A 17,130-nucleotide genomic window follows, 5' to 3' on the forward strand; every position below is an offset into this window, starting at 1 on the left:
GGTGGCATCCTGACCAGATGCCCGAACCACCTCATCTGGCTCCTCTCGATGTGGAGGAGCAGCGGCTTTACTTTGAGCTCCTCCCGGATGACAGAGCTTCTTACACTATCTCTAAGGGAGTCCTGCCACCCGGCGGAGGAAACTCATTTCGGCCGCTTGTACCCGTGATCTTGTCCTTTCGGTCATAACCCAAAGCTCATGACCATAGGTGAGGATGGGAACGTAGATCGACCGGTAAATTGAGAGCTTTGCCTTCCGGCTCAGCTCCTTCTTCACCACAACGGTTCGATACAGCGTCCGCATTACTGAAGATGCCGCACCGATCCGCCTGTCGATCTCACGCTCCACTCTTCCCTCACTCGTGAACAAGACTCCGAGGTACTTGAACTCCTCTACTTGGGGCAAGATCTCCTCCCCAACCCGGAGATGGCACTCCACCCTTTTCCGGGCGAGAACCATGAACTCTGACTTGGAGGGGCTGGTTCCCAACCCAGTCGCTTCACACTCGGCTGCGAACTGTTTAATCAAAATGTGTTTGTTTCTTGTTTAGACGATGCAAGACAACAACGTGTTCTATAACAATGTATCAACTATTAATCAATCAAATGGCACAATTGTCGTTACGGGTGCTCAAAAAATCGATTCAAATTATTACACTTTGTTTATAGGAAATACATTTCAAAAATACGTTTTAGGCCACCTCCATGCAACCAGAAGAAGCTTTTCTAACCTGTTTTTAAAAAGTTGTATTATAATTATTATACCAATTAATGCATTGCGAGAATCTGTTTGAATCGAAAATAGTGTTGAATCGAGAATCGTCACCGCAGGAATTGGATCGAATCGTGAGGTTCCTAAAGATGTACACCCCTAATTGTTGTCCTCCTTACTTCCTGTTACTGTCTACAATGCTACGTCTTCTGGGTAATGTAGTATATAAACATTTACTTCCTCGTTTATATGAATGTATAAATATTTATTTAATCTTCATTTAACCAGGTTTGTTTTTAGCCAGGTGGCTAGCTAGCCAGTCGCTAACCTCCAGCTCGCCTTGAGCTTGACATTTTAACGATCGCACGTTTGAATACCGGGTTTTTGGACAGTCACAGTTGAGATGACCAACAAAAAGAGTGACAAGAAGGAGGTGTCTGGTGGGGCTGCGTGTAAAGTCAAACAACCAGCCAGGAGACACCGATCCCAGCGTGGCTCGACCGATAGCGGAGGTGAGCCGGGTGGTAGCATGGAGGTGGACGCATCCGTATTGGAATCGATCAACGCGAGATTGAGCAAGCTGGATATTCTGGATGCACTACAGCAGGACATCCGTGACTTGAGAAGTAGCCTGGAATTCAGTCAGAAGGAGATTGAGGATCTAAGAAAGGATAATGCCCTTCTGAGAGGTGCGATGACTGACATGCAGAGATCTACCGACTTTCTTACAGCGGACTATAGGCGCATTAAAGACACGCTGTTGGATATACAGCGCAGGGACATGAGAGACAATCTCATTTTCTCGGGGATCCGAGAGGGCAACGCCGATCCGGAAAAAACTGTAAGAGAGTTCATGTCGGATAAGCTCAAGCTCTCCCCGGAGGTGGTAAGAGACATAACTTTTTCCAGAGTGCACAGAATGGGCAGACCTGTGGACAATAAAGTCCGTCCCATAATAGCTCGTTTTGAGCATTTTATGCACAAAGAGTTGGTGAAAAGCCGAGGAAAGGAGCTGAAAGGGACCTCTCTCTGGTTAAATGACCACTTCCCGGCTGAGATCAACGATAGGAGAAAGAAACTGTCACCGATCATGAGAGAGAACCGAGCCCAGAACAAGAGAGTGGCACTAACAGTGGATAGGCTGTACATAAATGGACAGCTGTATCAGGACCCAAAGGTTACCCCCTGGCTTTTTTAGAATGGGCATTCGTGGGTGTTTTTAGTATCTTGGTTTGGCCTGTGTCATGACTACTTCCAGTACTGTTATGTCCTGCACTAAGCTGGGCCTTCATAGGGGCCGGGTGTTAGCTCACGTGAATGTATGCAGCCTGCGTAATAAGTATCAGGAAGTAGAGTGTATTATCAAAGATAATTTTATTAGTATCTTTGCCATTTCTGAGACCCATCTTGATGATTCCTTTTCTGATTCAATTGTAGCCATTGAGGGGTTCTCAAATTTTAGGAAAGATAGGAACAGGTTTGGGGGTGGGGTGGCTATTTATGTTCAGAATCATTTATCTATCAAAGTGCGCAATGATTTGATGAGGGAGAGTATTGAAGCTATTTGTGTGCAGGTCTATCTGCCTTATTTGAAACCAATTATAGTATGCTGTTTCTATAGGCCTCCTAGTGCTGATGCTCTGTATCTGAAGGAGTTATGTGAGATGTTTGACAGGATATCAGATGAGAATAGAGAAATCTATTTACTGGGTGATATGAATGTTGACTGGCTGGGACGGGGGTGTACAAACAAAAATAAGTTACTATCCATTTTAAATGCTTGCAATCTGTCCCAAATTGTTGCCCCTCCCACGAGAATAGGTAGTAATAGTGATGGTATTATTATAGCTACATGCATTGATCATATTTATACAAATGTTCCGGACCAATGGTCCAAAGCAGTCTCGGTTCCTGTAGGTTTTACTGACCACAATATAATAGCTGTCACTAGAAAGACAAGGGTTCCTAAACCTAAAGCGAAAATTATTTTTACAAGGTCTTATAAGAGATTTGATGAAGAATGTTTTATTGATGAAATATCCTGTTTAAATTGGAACGAGGTGTGCAGTGAGGAAGGCCCTGAGGCTGCACTGGACTTATTTATGTTAATGTACATGAGTGTTGTGGACAAGCATGCCCCTTTGAAGAAGTTTTCTGTCAAAACTAAGTCTGCCCCATGGATTGATAATGGACTTAGAATATGACTGAAAGAGACATGGCTAAAAAAGCCTCTGTCAACTCAGGTTTAATTGATGACAGGCATAAGTACTGTTTCTTAAGAAACCAGGTCACAAAGTTAAACAAACTGAAAAAAAGGGAATATTACAAACAGAGGTTATATGATGTGAGATATGATAGCAAAAACTTATGGAATGTTTTGAATGAAATCATGGGTAGAAAGAACAATGTCTGTACACCTTTTGTGGAATCAAATGGGTTGGTACTCACTAAGCCATGTGACATTGCCAATCATTTTAATAACTATTATGTTGACAAGATATCTCAATTAAGGCATGGTATGCATATATCCAATAAAAACAAATCAGCTGACCTCATTAGGAATATTATAATGGATAATAAGGACTGGGAATTCAATTTTCATCAGGTTGAAGTCAGTGAGGTTGAGAGGTTACTACACTCTCTTCCGGACAACAAAGTAGCTGGTGTAGACAATTACTGAAAATGACTGCTGGTATCATATCAGTGCCTGTTTGTCATATTTTTAATAAATGTTTACAAGTGGGCCTGTGTCCAAAGATATGGAAGGTGGCTAAGGTTACTCCTCTACATAAGGATACCAAATTGGCTTTCAATGAGGGCAATTCTAGACCAATAAGCATCCTACCTGGGTTATGTAAAATACTGGAGAAATGTGTGTATGCACAAATTCAAGCTTACTTTCAATCAAATGGGCTAGCAACTGATTCTCAACATGCATATAGAACGGGCCACTCTACGTCCACGGCTCTTATACAAATGACGGACAATTGGCTTAATGCTATAGATAATTCTATGTTGGTTGGAGCTGTGCTGTTAGATTTTATTGCTGCATTTGAGACGATTGACCACTCTCTTTTAATTGAGAAACTTAAATGTTATGGTTTTAATACTTCAAGTTTAATGTGGATACAGAGTTATTTGTCCTCAAGATCACAACAGGTGTATCTTAATGGCAGCTTGTCTAATAGCAGAAGTTTGGATTGTGGTGTTCCACAGGGAAGTTGCCTAGGACCTTTACTTTTTTCTATATTCACCAATGATTTACCTTGGGCTACCGGGCGTGCAAGATTGGTTCTTTATGCTGATGATGCAACCTTATATCATGCTGCACCATCATGCAGTGTACTTAATGTAGTATTGAGTGAGGAACTAAAAGCTGTGCATGACTGGACAGTATGTAACAGACTTGTCCTTAACACCTCAAAAACAAAAAGTATTATATTGGGGACTAGGCAAGGGCTATCTTGTGACCCAAAGTTGGATTTGAGGCTAGGTATTTCAACAGTTCAACAGGTCAGAAGTGCCAAGCTCCTTGGAGTGATGCTGGACTGCATTCTATCCTGGTCAAATCATATCAGTGATATAGTTACAAAGATGGGAAGGGCTGTTGGTATTTCCAGGAAATGTGCTGGTTTTGCTGATCCACCTCTTCTTTGTCAAATTGTTAAGAGTTTAGTCTTGTCTCATATTGACTATTGTTCTACAGTCTGGGCGTCTGCTGCAAGTGGTGAGATCAGTAAGCTCCAGATTGTCCAGAATAGGGCAGCAAGGCTGGTTCTTGGTTGTTCACTAAGAACCAATGTGAACCAAATGCATGCTTCTCTTTCCTGGCTAACAGTGCAGAACAGGTTGTTGGCTAATACTCTTATATTGTTCAAATCAGTAACCGGTAGTAAAACTCCTGCTTTTCTCATGGCCCAAATAGTTCACAGTAGCACTATACATAATCACAATACCAGGGCATCCAGTGAGGGGCATTTTGTACTCCCTCGTCCCAGGAAGAATGCTTTGCGGAAATCTTTTATTTATAGATCTTTATCGCTCTGGAATAACCTGCCTCAAATTCTCACCAGCATTGAAAGTAAACAGGTTTTTAAAAAGAGAGTAATATTTTATCTGAGTTTTTAAATTAGTTTGCTCATTGATGATTTGTTTGGTTTTATATTGTGTAGTTATATTTATATGGTAATTATTATTCTGTGACTGTAAATTGTTTGCTTGTTTTTTATTGATGCTTTTATTTTTTTCTGTATTGTGTAGTTATAATTATATGCTTTTACTTGTAATTGTATTGAATTGTGGACCCCAGGAAGACTAGTGGGTTGTTGAGGCAACCAGCTAATGGGGATCATTAATAAAAATCAAAAATCAGGGTAGAACAACTACGAAAATATTTTTATCTGCAATACTTGGTGAAGGAGTTGAACCGGAAGGCAAAGCTCTCAATTTACCAGTTGACGTTCCTATTCTCACCTATGGACGAGGCCACGGGGAGAGACCCAGGACATGTCTTCCAGCTGGTTTGGGAACGCCTCGGAGAAGTTTACCAACAAAAAATAGCGCTACAGATCACACTTGAGATCACAAAAGCTATTAACATGCGGGGGTAAATGTTAGAGATGTCCGATAATGGCTTTTTTGCCGATATCCGATATTCAGATATTGTCCAACTCTTAATTACCGATACCGATATCAACCGATACCGATATATACAGTCGTGGAATTAACACATTATTATGCCTAATTTTGTTGTGATGCCCCGCTGGATGCATTAAACAATGTAACAAGGTTTTCCAAAATAAATCAACTCAAGTTATGGAAAAAAATGCCAACATGGCACTGCCATATTTATTATTGAAGTCACAAAGTGCATTATTTTTTTTAACATGCCTCAAAACAGCAGCTTTGAATTTGGGACATGCTCTCCCTGAGAGAGCATTAGGAGGTTAAGGTGGGCGGGGTTGGGGTGGGGCGTAGGGGGTATATTGTAGCATCCCGGAAGAGTTAGTGCTGCAAGGGGTTCTGGGTATTTGTTCTGTTGTGTTTATGTTGTGTTACGGTGCGGATGTTCTCCCGAAATGGGTTTGTCTTTCTTGTTTGGTGTGGGTTCACAGTGTGGCGCATATTTGTAACAGTGTTAAAGTTGTTTATACGGCCACCCTCAGTGTGACCTGTATGGCTGTTGATCAAGTATGCAAGGCATTCACTTGTGTGTGTGAAAAACCGTAGATATTACGTGACTGAAAGTCAGTGCCTTCAAGGTTTATTGGCGCTCTGCAGTTCTTCCTACGTCCATGTACACAGCGGCGTTTTAATAAGTCATAAATTATACTTTTTGAAACCGATAGCCGATAATTTTGAAACCGATACCGATGATTTCCAATATTACATTTTAAAGCATTTATCGGACATCCCTAGTAAATGTTTAGGAACATAAATTCATGTTTAAGATATAAACTTTTCAAGCATACTTGTGGACGACCGAGCAGAAAGCGCACAGGGAAAGCCTTCAGTGGTGTTTTCTTTCTGTAATTATAATAATGTATTACTATTATTAGTTATAGATGATTTTAAACAGTAAAGTATTTAGACGATGAGCTCGGAGCATGTGCTTTTACTGCCATCTAGTGGGTTTTTTCAAGTCTGTGGTGAAAAACGAGTAAAACATCAACACGTTTTTAATACAATATTGTGCTTTTTGAGGTGAAGGTTACATGGAGCACTTAAAACATCGATAACCAATTCATAAAGTCCCAAGAGGATACAATGTTACTGGGAAAAGTAAGTTTTGCTGCAAATTCAGACATTTTAGGCAAAACTGGTGAATATCTCTCTCAATGCCACTTCGGTTTGAGTCCACTGAACACACCAACAACTGCGTGAGGTCCGTGTTTGTGCCGCAATGGACTGTGAGCTTCACTGGCAGACGAGAAATACCTTGACTGAGAACTCGGAGGCAGCCTGAGAGTGGAGAGAGGGGAACAAAACAATAGCAACCTGTCAAGCTCTGAAATTATGCAGCAAGCCGGACGAGGAGATGATTGTAGGCAATTACGCAGCAGCAAGTGGGCTCAAAAGGGCAGCGCCTGCATCTCAGAGGTGAATTGGACCCACAAATAGTTGTACAGTTGAGCTTCTCCTGCACTTTTTTCACGCACTATTTTGCCACATCGCAAAAACGCACTTCAAAGTAGTCCTCCCACTTCTCCACTATTATCAGTCAATCTGGACATTGTGACATTAAATATGTAGTAAATATGAAGTTAGTGGTTATGTCAGCAATTTAAATAATAGAGGTGTTATTGTGAAAATAGATTAGATTACACTAAGACTACTCAAACGAGACTCTGGTGATTGAACAATATCTATGTTTGGTGGCCTCGAGGGTCGCCGTGTGTGTGCGTTGTTACGGATTGTTGCTCTTTTGTGTCTGTTTCGATGGCCTCGGGCGGTGGTGGTGGTGGTGGCTGCTGTGGAGCTACCGGCGATTGGCATTGTTGTATTGGGTTGGAGTGGTCAGGGGGCCGTGGTTGGTGGCCACGCGCTGATGGAAATGTGGGGGCCGGCTGGCGTTGGCTTGCTGGCTGGCTTGGGTGCCGGCATGTTGGTGAGAGGCGTCGTTACCCGGTCTTGACTTGTGTGGACGTGTTGCTGTCTGGGCAGCTCGGATGCCGTGTTCGCGTAATACAATCAAAGAATGAACATTTTAAAAATAATGTTTGATGTGTTGAAGCACGATTGTTTACAGAACATTTGGTGCAAATAGCATGCACAATGCCTTCCTCTGAAACAGTAAAAAAAAAAAAGAGAAACACGATTGACGCCATGTTTGTTTACATACAGTGAGCTCTGGGTATGTTTACGGCAGGTGAGAAAAATCAAAGAGCGCTTGATTTTCTCACCTTAACCCATCTCCAGCACAATAGCGTAGCGTTTTTTTTTAATTCAAGGTATTCTTTATAGTATGTATTCACGGTATAACATCATCATTTCTCATATTGGCCCGATGATTTAATGAACTGTAAAATATATTTTTATAGCGCTTTTTCTCTCCAAAGCGCTTTACATTGAGACATCCAATAACAACATTTAAGCTACATGTACACCAGTGTGCGTTGGGGCGGGGGTGGCACTGGATGCAAAGTGGGTGAGGTGTCTTGCCCAAAGACACAACAGCAGTGACTAGGATGGCGGAAGCTGAATTCGAACCTGGAACCCCTCAAGTTTCAGGTCGACCCGCTCTACCATCTGAGCCACGTCACGCGTAATTACCTGTCCGACATATATTTTGCCCTTCTAAAATGTATTTAAATGGTAAATGGGTCATACTTGCATAGCGCTTGTTGCGTTTGACCAGATGTTCCTCCAAGTGGGGTGTAAAACGCTGGTCAGTCCCAAGTTCCTTAGATGACATATAAACTGAACTCAAAGGTACCACCAAGCACAGTATAGGTATTTTGTAATTTATTGTCAAATATTTGAGAATAGAGACCAGCCTCGAACAACACATACAAATGCGTAGCCCAAGTTGATCTGAAAACATCCCGGAATGCACTCTCCTCTTCAATATCCCCCCCCCCCCGCCCTCACTTGTCTCACCTCAAACACATGCTCATTGTGCTTCTTATCTAGAGTTGGGCTGCAGGAAAGCAAGGAGGATTCCTTCTCTCTGCCTTCCACCCCAAGGCCATCCCCAGTGCAAGCACTTTGTCATGAGATGATTAGAAAAGCAAAGAGTACAATATGGAACATTAGCTATATATAATATGACTATGAAAATTAATAAGTAACACAAAATATGGATATATGAAGATATATATATATATATCTTTCACGCTTTTCTACCTTCAAGGTACTCAAAGCACTTTGACACTATTTCCACAGTCACCATTTCACACACACATTCACACACTGATGGCGGGAGTTGCCATGCAAGGCCCTAACCACGACCCATCAGGAGCAAGGGTGAAGTGTCTTGCTCAAGGAGTTGAGTTGAGTTTGAGTTTATTTCGAACATGCAAGCTTACAACATGATACATCACAATTTCCGGTTTCTCTTTTCAACGTGTTCGAAAAGGAGTAGGAAGAAGCAGAGCTTATTTAATTATTCAAGGACACAACGGACGTGACGAGGTTGGTAGAAGGTGGGGATTGAACCAGGAACCCTCAGGTTGCTGGCACGGCCACTCTCCCGACTGCGCCACGCCGTCTATTTCAATAGTTAAATTCAAAACGGGAAACACTTATAAAGGTTCACTACACATAGTGAAAGTACTTAAAAATGGCAATTTTTTATTTTGTTGACCCGTAAATCCAAATTCAGTATCTCATGAAATTAGGAAAAAAGGTCTAATCAGCAAATTAACTGCAAAAATGTCCTTGAATTGCTCTCTTAATCAAATAATCCTTGATTCAACATTTCCTAATTGATTAAGATGCGCTTGAATGTTTGCCATTTAGTCTTTCCGACATGATCGTCTCCATTCCAGACAGGAAGTGGTTTCAGGGACACGGATCACAGATGGTCATTTTGCACATGACTGCCAAATGAAGCGCGTGACTGGAGCCGGCCCCACTTTGCTCTCACCTGCAGTGCTGGGAGTGGTAGAGACGTGCGCTTCAACCTTGACTCGAATTAAAACGACAAAATGATCACATTTTCTGTTATTCTTGTGTCACAAGAAGTAGAGTTCACTTTTTGTGGTTTGGCTTTTTTTTTTCTTTTAAAGAAAACAACAAAAAAAACACATCGTATCAGTGGTGGTTCTAACTTCAACGGCACACTGTGCGAGACCCCTTTTTTTTTTGAAGGATTTCGTACTGTCTCTAGGGATGTAACAAAATGAAAAGTGCATACTCAAAAAGATTATGTAATTTCTTAAATAAATGAAAACTATTTGTTTCTCAGTAGAATGGGTTTACTGTGTTTTGTGAGGCGGTATAGCTCGGTTGGTAGAGTGGCCGTGCCAGCAACTTGAGGGTTCCAGGTTCGATCCCCGCTTCCGCCATCCTAGTCACTGCCGTTGTGTCCTTGGGCAAGACACTTTACCAACCGGCTCCCAGTGCCACCCACACTGGTTTAAATGTAACTTATGTATTGAGTTTCACTATGTAAAAGCGCTTTGAGTCACTAGAGAAAAGCGCTATATAAATATAATTCACTTCACTTGTTACATTTTAATTAGCTAAATTAGGTTTTGAGTTAAAATCAGGTCACATACTCAAAATATTCATATGATTAGTCAATTATTTGAAAAAAAATAATCACTGACTAGCGGACTAATAACAAATTGTTACTTGAAGCTTCTAGTAAAGGATGACATTTTCAAGCAATTTCTATTGTACAATTGACTGGTTTACCTTCTCTTTAAGCTGCAGGTAACTTATCCTGCCGCTAGAGGACGCCATTCTCACACGCACATCATGACCTGCTAAGCAAATACAGTATGATAGCACAAATAAATATGAATCCCCCACCACAGAGTGACAGCCATGTGGCCCATATCAAAAATATTTTATACGAATTTTTGTTTAATATCCCCAAAATGTTGCTGACACGTCTACTTAGATAGGAAATATGGCCTAAAATGCACAGTATATCACAATAGATATTGCAGCCTTATGCGATAACAACAAATGTGACAATATGTTGTTTGGCACATAATATAACCATTTCAAAACATGTTACAAAGGTTCCTAATTTAGCTGCTGATGTTTGTATATATGCTTAACATATTATATTAATTCCAGTTGTATTATTTTGTCACAACTATTGTTAATCTACTTGTTAATATCTGGTTATTTTTTGTTGTGACATGGTTGTATCTACACTTATGTTGACATGTAATCAATAATTATTCTGCTGCTGTTTGGATACTTTACATTTAGTTTTGGTTGATTCTACAAATTTGGGTATGGATCCAATAGCAAGTAGTTACTTTTGTCCTTCGCCACATTGCACTTCAAATATTGCAGCTTCACCAGATCACATTTTTTAAAGTATTGTCTATTTATGTATACATACTGTATATATTTGCCCGGAATTAAGCATTTTCAAATACAAAAAATGGCTAAATAAACCACAAATATCAACAATACAATCCTATGGTATTGTCTAGTACAGGAGACCAAACCAATCAGAGCGCGCTGTTCAGTATCGTGGCCGCTGATTGGCTCAGCCTTAGGCAGCGTCCCTATATTATATTAAAAAAGTGTAAAAGTGGGCTAAATGGGGTTATTTCATGTCTAGGGGGCTCTAATATTGTTTAACGTGTATTTAGAAGGTTGTAAACAGGTTAGTTATGCTCTAGTTATAAAAAAATATATATATTTATGATTAAAGATTCCTACTTGGCAGAAATTATTTTATCCGATTAACAGCGATAAACAAGGGATTACTGTACTTAAAATTTTCAAGATCATTGAACGGTTACATTTATTATTAAAATTATAACAGGCTGGCAATATGAATTCCTTTTTCTAATGATTTTTATGTACAAGTAAATAGTGCAAAAAAAAATAACGAAACAAAAGCCAAAAAATGCCATTGGTTCTGTGTTCCTGAGATTGTAAACAATAACAAAACTACAACAAATATTTTGTGGTGTAAAAAAAGTATTGCTCTAGTCACTGTAGTATCGACCACATACTGATACCTGGCATCGTTATTGTCGATATTTGTATCGATCTGACACCCTTTGTTTACATTCAAGAGCCGTAGCTTAGCGGTTAGCTATGCCTTTTCGTATCCTCAATGGCGTGTAGTAATCCCTGTCCTTGTAAGAAGCATAGTTTATTTGTCGCCATGGATGCGAGGATTAGTGATTTACAAGCAGCTTTGAAGTGTGGAGGGACGTTAGCCGCTTGTGACAATGCTACATTGCGCTGAGGACGCCTTTGTTCGCTTGTCGCCGCCAAATTTGCCAGACCCAGCTAGAATGTGTCATCAATATGCGTTATTGCAATATCAAATTAATGTTAAAAGCTCTGTCGTCGGCCAAATTTACATCATTTATATCGTATTGGGGGTGCACAATGAATCACATTTTAATGGTGATCACGATTAAATAAGGGTGATCATTGGCAATATTCAGTTCAGTTCAGTTTCAGTTTATTTGGAACATGCATACGATACAAAGTAATGCATCACACATTTCCAGTTGTTCCATTACAGCACGTCCGAAAAGGAGTAGGAAGAAGCAGAGCTTATTTAATCCTACCCCTTTTCATACCATAGCAATTTTATCCAATTTCAATCCAATCCAATCCACTTTATTTATATAGCACAGGGGTCGGCAACCCGCGGCTCTAGAGCCGCATGCGGCTCTTTAGCGCCGCCCTAGTGGCTCTCTGAAGCTTTTTCAAAAATGTATGAAAAATGGAAAAAGATGAGGGGAAAAAATATATATTTTTTGTTTTAATATGGTTACTGTAGGAGGACAAACATGACACAAACCTCCCTAATTGTTATAAAGCACACTGTTTGTATTAAACATGCTTCACTGATTCGAGTATTTGGCGAGCGCCGTTTTGTCCTACTAATTTTGGCGGTCCTTGAACTCACCTTAGTTTGTTTACAATGTATAACTTTCTCCGACTTTCTAGGACGTGTTTTATGCCACTTCTTTTTCTGTCTCATTTTGTCCGCCAAACTTTTAACGTTGTGCGTGAATACACAAAGGTGAGTTTTGTTGATGTTATTGACTTGTGTGGAGTGCTAATCAGACATATTTGGTCACTGCATGACTGCAAGCTAATCGATGCTAACATGCTATTTAGGCTAGCTATATGTACATATTGCATCATTATGCCTCATTTGTAGCTATATTTGAGCTCATTTAGTTTCGTTTAAGTCATCTTAATTCAATGTATATCTCATGACACACTATCTGTTTGTATTATGGCTTCTAATTTGTTGCGGCTCCAGACAGATTTGTTTTTGTATTTTTGGTCCAATGTGGCTCTTTCAACATTTTGGGTTGCCGACCCCTGATATAGCCTATTTAAACAACAAAAATGTTTCCGAAGTGCTGCACAAAAATATTAAAAACAAGAGTCAAATATACTCCTCAGCTCCACCAATGACTGAATGAAAACCAAATAAATAAATATAAAATCAATATAAAAATAAATATGATTAAAAGCGATTTCAAAGGGTAAAACCAATTTAAACAATAAATTGAAATAACAATTTTGACACTACTCATGTAGTGTTAAAAGCCAGAGAATACAAGTGGGTCTTACTTATTTCCTTGTTCTCTGTAACAGAACAGTGAACAAATAAATGAATAATATACCATAGTAAGCAAACAAAATTTAAATACATAAATAATCTTTGTCTCAATAAAAAATAAATAATAATAATACAATAAAAAAAGAAGATTTTTTTTTTTAAAAGAAGTCTACGCTCCATATCCAATCAAGAACTTTCCCAATAGTAATAATTGTGATTAATATTTTGGCCATAATCGCGCAGCCATATCGCTTGTATTGCGCAACCCCAGTGCAAAGGTCTGGAAAACATACCGTGGTCCAAGCAAATGGCCTCAAGAGAGAAGAAAGTGCGGATCAATGGAGCAGTGCTGGCAAGGAGGAGTGTCTAAATCACTGCTCGCAATGGACCCTCTGCGGGAGGATTGGCTGTCACGGCCCCCAGATGGAGGACGGCGCCCACAGGAAGAGGATAAACTGTCTGATAAGCACACAGCGAGGTGCGGGGCTTCTGCTGGCAGGCGAGCTCTTGAGAAGAAAGGCGACGGAGATGGGAATAGAAGAGAACAAGTCAAGAGGGCAGCTGATGAATCCCCATCCGTGTCAAGAAGAAATTGTCACCGCCAAAAAGCGTCCTTGATCTCGCATCTTGTGCGGCGTTTCCTTCTCTCCGGCAATGCTTGAAATTTGCCGCACGCCTCGGTAATAATGAGCCGTTATGAGTGGCATCAATCCTGGGCTTCAGAACAGGAGACAGCAGCTGTAGTGGAGGTGTTTATTTAATCAATAAAAATAGCTGCCAGCACATGACAATGAGCGATTGACTTGTATAAATGTAATATGTTTTACTGGCAACAGCGGTGGCTCTGCTTCTGAAGGCTAATTTACACCAGAATTGATGCGATGTCAGGTTTCGCTGTGGAATCAGTGCCTGCACATTTAAACTCACGCATTATATGGGTACAAAAAACAACAACAATGACACAGGCGTAGTGTACTGTTACACAACACGACACACAGTTTACCTTCTTTGTGACAGCCACGCTGCTTCTTTTGTACCCCGTGAACACTTTCAAAACAGAAGGTCGGCGTGGTCGTGCATCAGCGCCAGTTAAACGCCGTGATTCATGTCGGTCTCCAGTTATTAGTTTGTGGAAATGTAATTACTTTGATGGACTCAGACATTGGCGAAGTGAGCGTAGTCTTACAGAAAGCCAGGAAGAGGTTTTTCTTCCCTAAATAGACAGCTGGCATTAGGGCTGTAACTAACCAATGTTTTGTTAGTCAACTAATCATCGACTATCTTAACGATTAGTCGACTAATCATCGATCATCCTAACGATTGGTCAGCTGACATTTTGGCTGTAACTAACAACCTTTTTGTTCGTCGTCTAATCATCGACTATCTTAACTATTAGTTGACTAATCATTGATTATCTTAACGAATAGTCAGCTGACATCAGGATTGTAACAACTTTTTTATTAGTCGTCTAATCATCAACCAGCTGAACAAATAGTCGACTAATCATCGATTATCTTAACGATTAGTCAGCTGGCATTAGGGCTGTAACTAACGACTATTTTATCAGTCAACTAATTATCGGCTATCTTAATGATTAATCAACTAATAATCGATTATCTTAAAAATTAGTCGCTGACATTAGGGCTGTAACTAACAACTTTTTATCTCAGTCGTCTAATCATCGACTAGCTTAACAATTATCCGACTAATCATCGATTAACTTAACGATTAGTCAGCTGGCATCAGGATTGTAACAACTTTTTTATTAGTCGTCTAATCATCAACCAGTTGAACAAATAGTTGACTAATCATCGATTATCTTAACGATTAGTCAGCTGGCATTAGGGCTGTAACTAACAACTATTTTATCAGTCAACTAATTATCGGCTATCTTAATGATTAATCAACTAATAATCGATTATCTTAACAATTAGTCGCTGACATTAGGGCTGTAACTAACAACTTTTTATATCAGTCGTCTAATCATCGACTAGCTTAACAATTATTCGACTAATCATCGATTAACTTAACGATTAGTCAGCTGGCATCAGGATTGTAACAACTTTTTTATTAGTCGTCTAATCATCAACCAGCTGAACAAATAGTCGACTAATCATCGATTATCTTAACGATTAGTCAGCAGGCATTAGGGCTGTAACTAACAACTATTTTATCAGTCAACTAATTATCGGCTATCTTAATGATTAATCAACTAATAATCGATTATCTTAACAATTAGTCGCTGACATTAGGGCTGTAACTAACAACTTTTTATATCAGTCGTCTAATCATCGACTAGCTTAACAATTATTCGACTAATCATCGATTAACTTAACGATTAGTCAGCTGGCATTAGGGCAGTAACTAACAACTATTTTGTTAGTCGACTAATCATCGATTATCTTAATGATTAGTTAGTTGACTTTAGGGCTGTAAGTAACAACTTTTTTATCAGTCGTTTAATCATCAACCATCTTAACAATTAGTTGACTAATCATTGATTATCTTAAAGATTAGTCAGCTGACATTAAGGCTGTAACTAACGTATTTTTTATCAGTCGTCTAATCATCGACTATCTTAACGATTAGTCGACTAATCATCGATTATCTTTAAGATTAGTCAGCTGACATTAGGGCTGTAACTAACAACTTTTTTATCAGTCATCTAATAATCGACTATCTTAAAGATTAGTCGACTAATCATAGATTATCTTAACGATTAGTCAGCTGACATTAGGGCTGTAACTAACGACTATTTTATTAGTCGTCTAATAGTCGACTGTTCATCGATTATCTCACCGATTAGTCGGCTATTTGGATTATGAAGCGTACACCTATTCAGTGGTTATAATTAAGTCATCGGCTTATGAATTCAGCTTGTGCTAACAACAAATATCACTTTCTACCACTTGTCCCTGATTATTTAATTCAGAAGTATGTATATATACTGTAACAGTGCTGCTCACTGTTAAACTGTTGTTCATTTAAAAATGACAAAGTGATGATAAAAACAAATTGCCTTTTTATTTAAACAAAGGACATACAAAAAAGCAGCAATAAAAGCAAACAACATAATAGTTATCCAGCGAATACCTTTGTGATGTGTTTAGAAAGGTGCACACAGGTGCATAGACACAGTTTAGTTGGCGAACTCTGAATAAAATGAGAGTTAAATCTTCTTTTAACACAACTCTGCCTCTATGTTGTTAGCGAGCTAGCTAACTAGCAAACTATTTTACAGAGGAGAGTCAGAGACCGCATTCTCCAGGTGTCCGACATGCTTATGCGTACAATACTCCAGCATGACAGACCTACTGCCATGCAAAGTGATTTTGCCTTAATGTGTTGAGGGTAAAATGTTCCCATACTTTTGATGTTTTCACCCACTGTGTTGTTGCCTTCCTGTTGCTCACGCTGACTTGTACATGTTTGTTTACGCCTGGAAGAACACGAGCGATGAGCTCACCGACTATTGTGAATAAATTAATTTGTCTGCAATAAATCGTATTTGACTTTTGTATATAATGTTGACGAATCGTTGCATCCCTAATGTTTTTATTTTTTTATTTGACAATTGTATTTATTGAATAATGAGATTTCAGCAGTTGTACCGAGGAACGTACCAAACAGTGACCCAAATACCAATGTACGTACTGAACCATGACTCTTATACCGAGGTACGCACCAAACTGTGACCCTAAAACTGAGGCACATACCAAACATCACTTAAATAGCAAGGCATGTATTAAACTATGATACTAATACTGAGGTGCATACCGAACTGTGACCCTAATACCGAGGTGCATACTGAACCATGACCCTAATACTGAGGTATATACAGAACCGTGACTCTAATTCCGAAGTATTCATCAAAACGTGACCCTAAAACCGAGGTACGTAACTAACCGTAATATCAAGTTGCATACTGAATCGTGACCCTAATACTGAGGTTCTTATCGAACCGTGACCCTAAAACCGAGGCACGCACCACACGTCACTCAAATACCAAGGCATATACCGAACTGTGGCCCTAACTCCGAGGTACCTATCAAATCATGACCCTAATACCGAGGCATGCACCAAGCCATGACATTAATATTGAGGTACCTACCAAACCGTGACCCTATAACTGAGGTACATACCAAACATCACTTAAATAGCAAGGCATGTACCGAACCGTGACCCTA

The sequence above is a fragment of the Entelurus aequoreus genome, linkage group LG01 (assembly GCF_033978785.1).
Source record: "Entelurus aequoreus isolate RoL-2023_Sb linkage group LG01, RoL_Eaeq_v1.1, whole genome shotgun sequence".
Lineage (NCBI taxonomy): Eukaryota > Metazoa > Chordata > Actinopteri > Syngnathiformes > Syngnathidae > Entelurus > Entelurus aequoreus.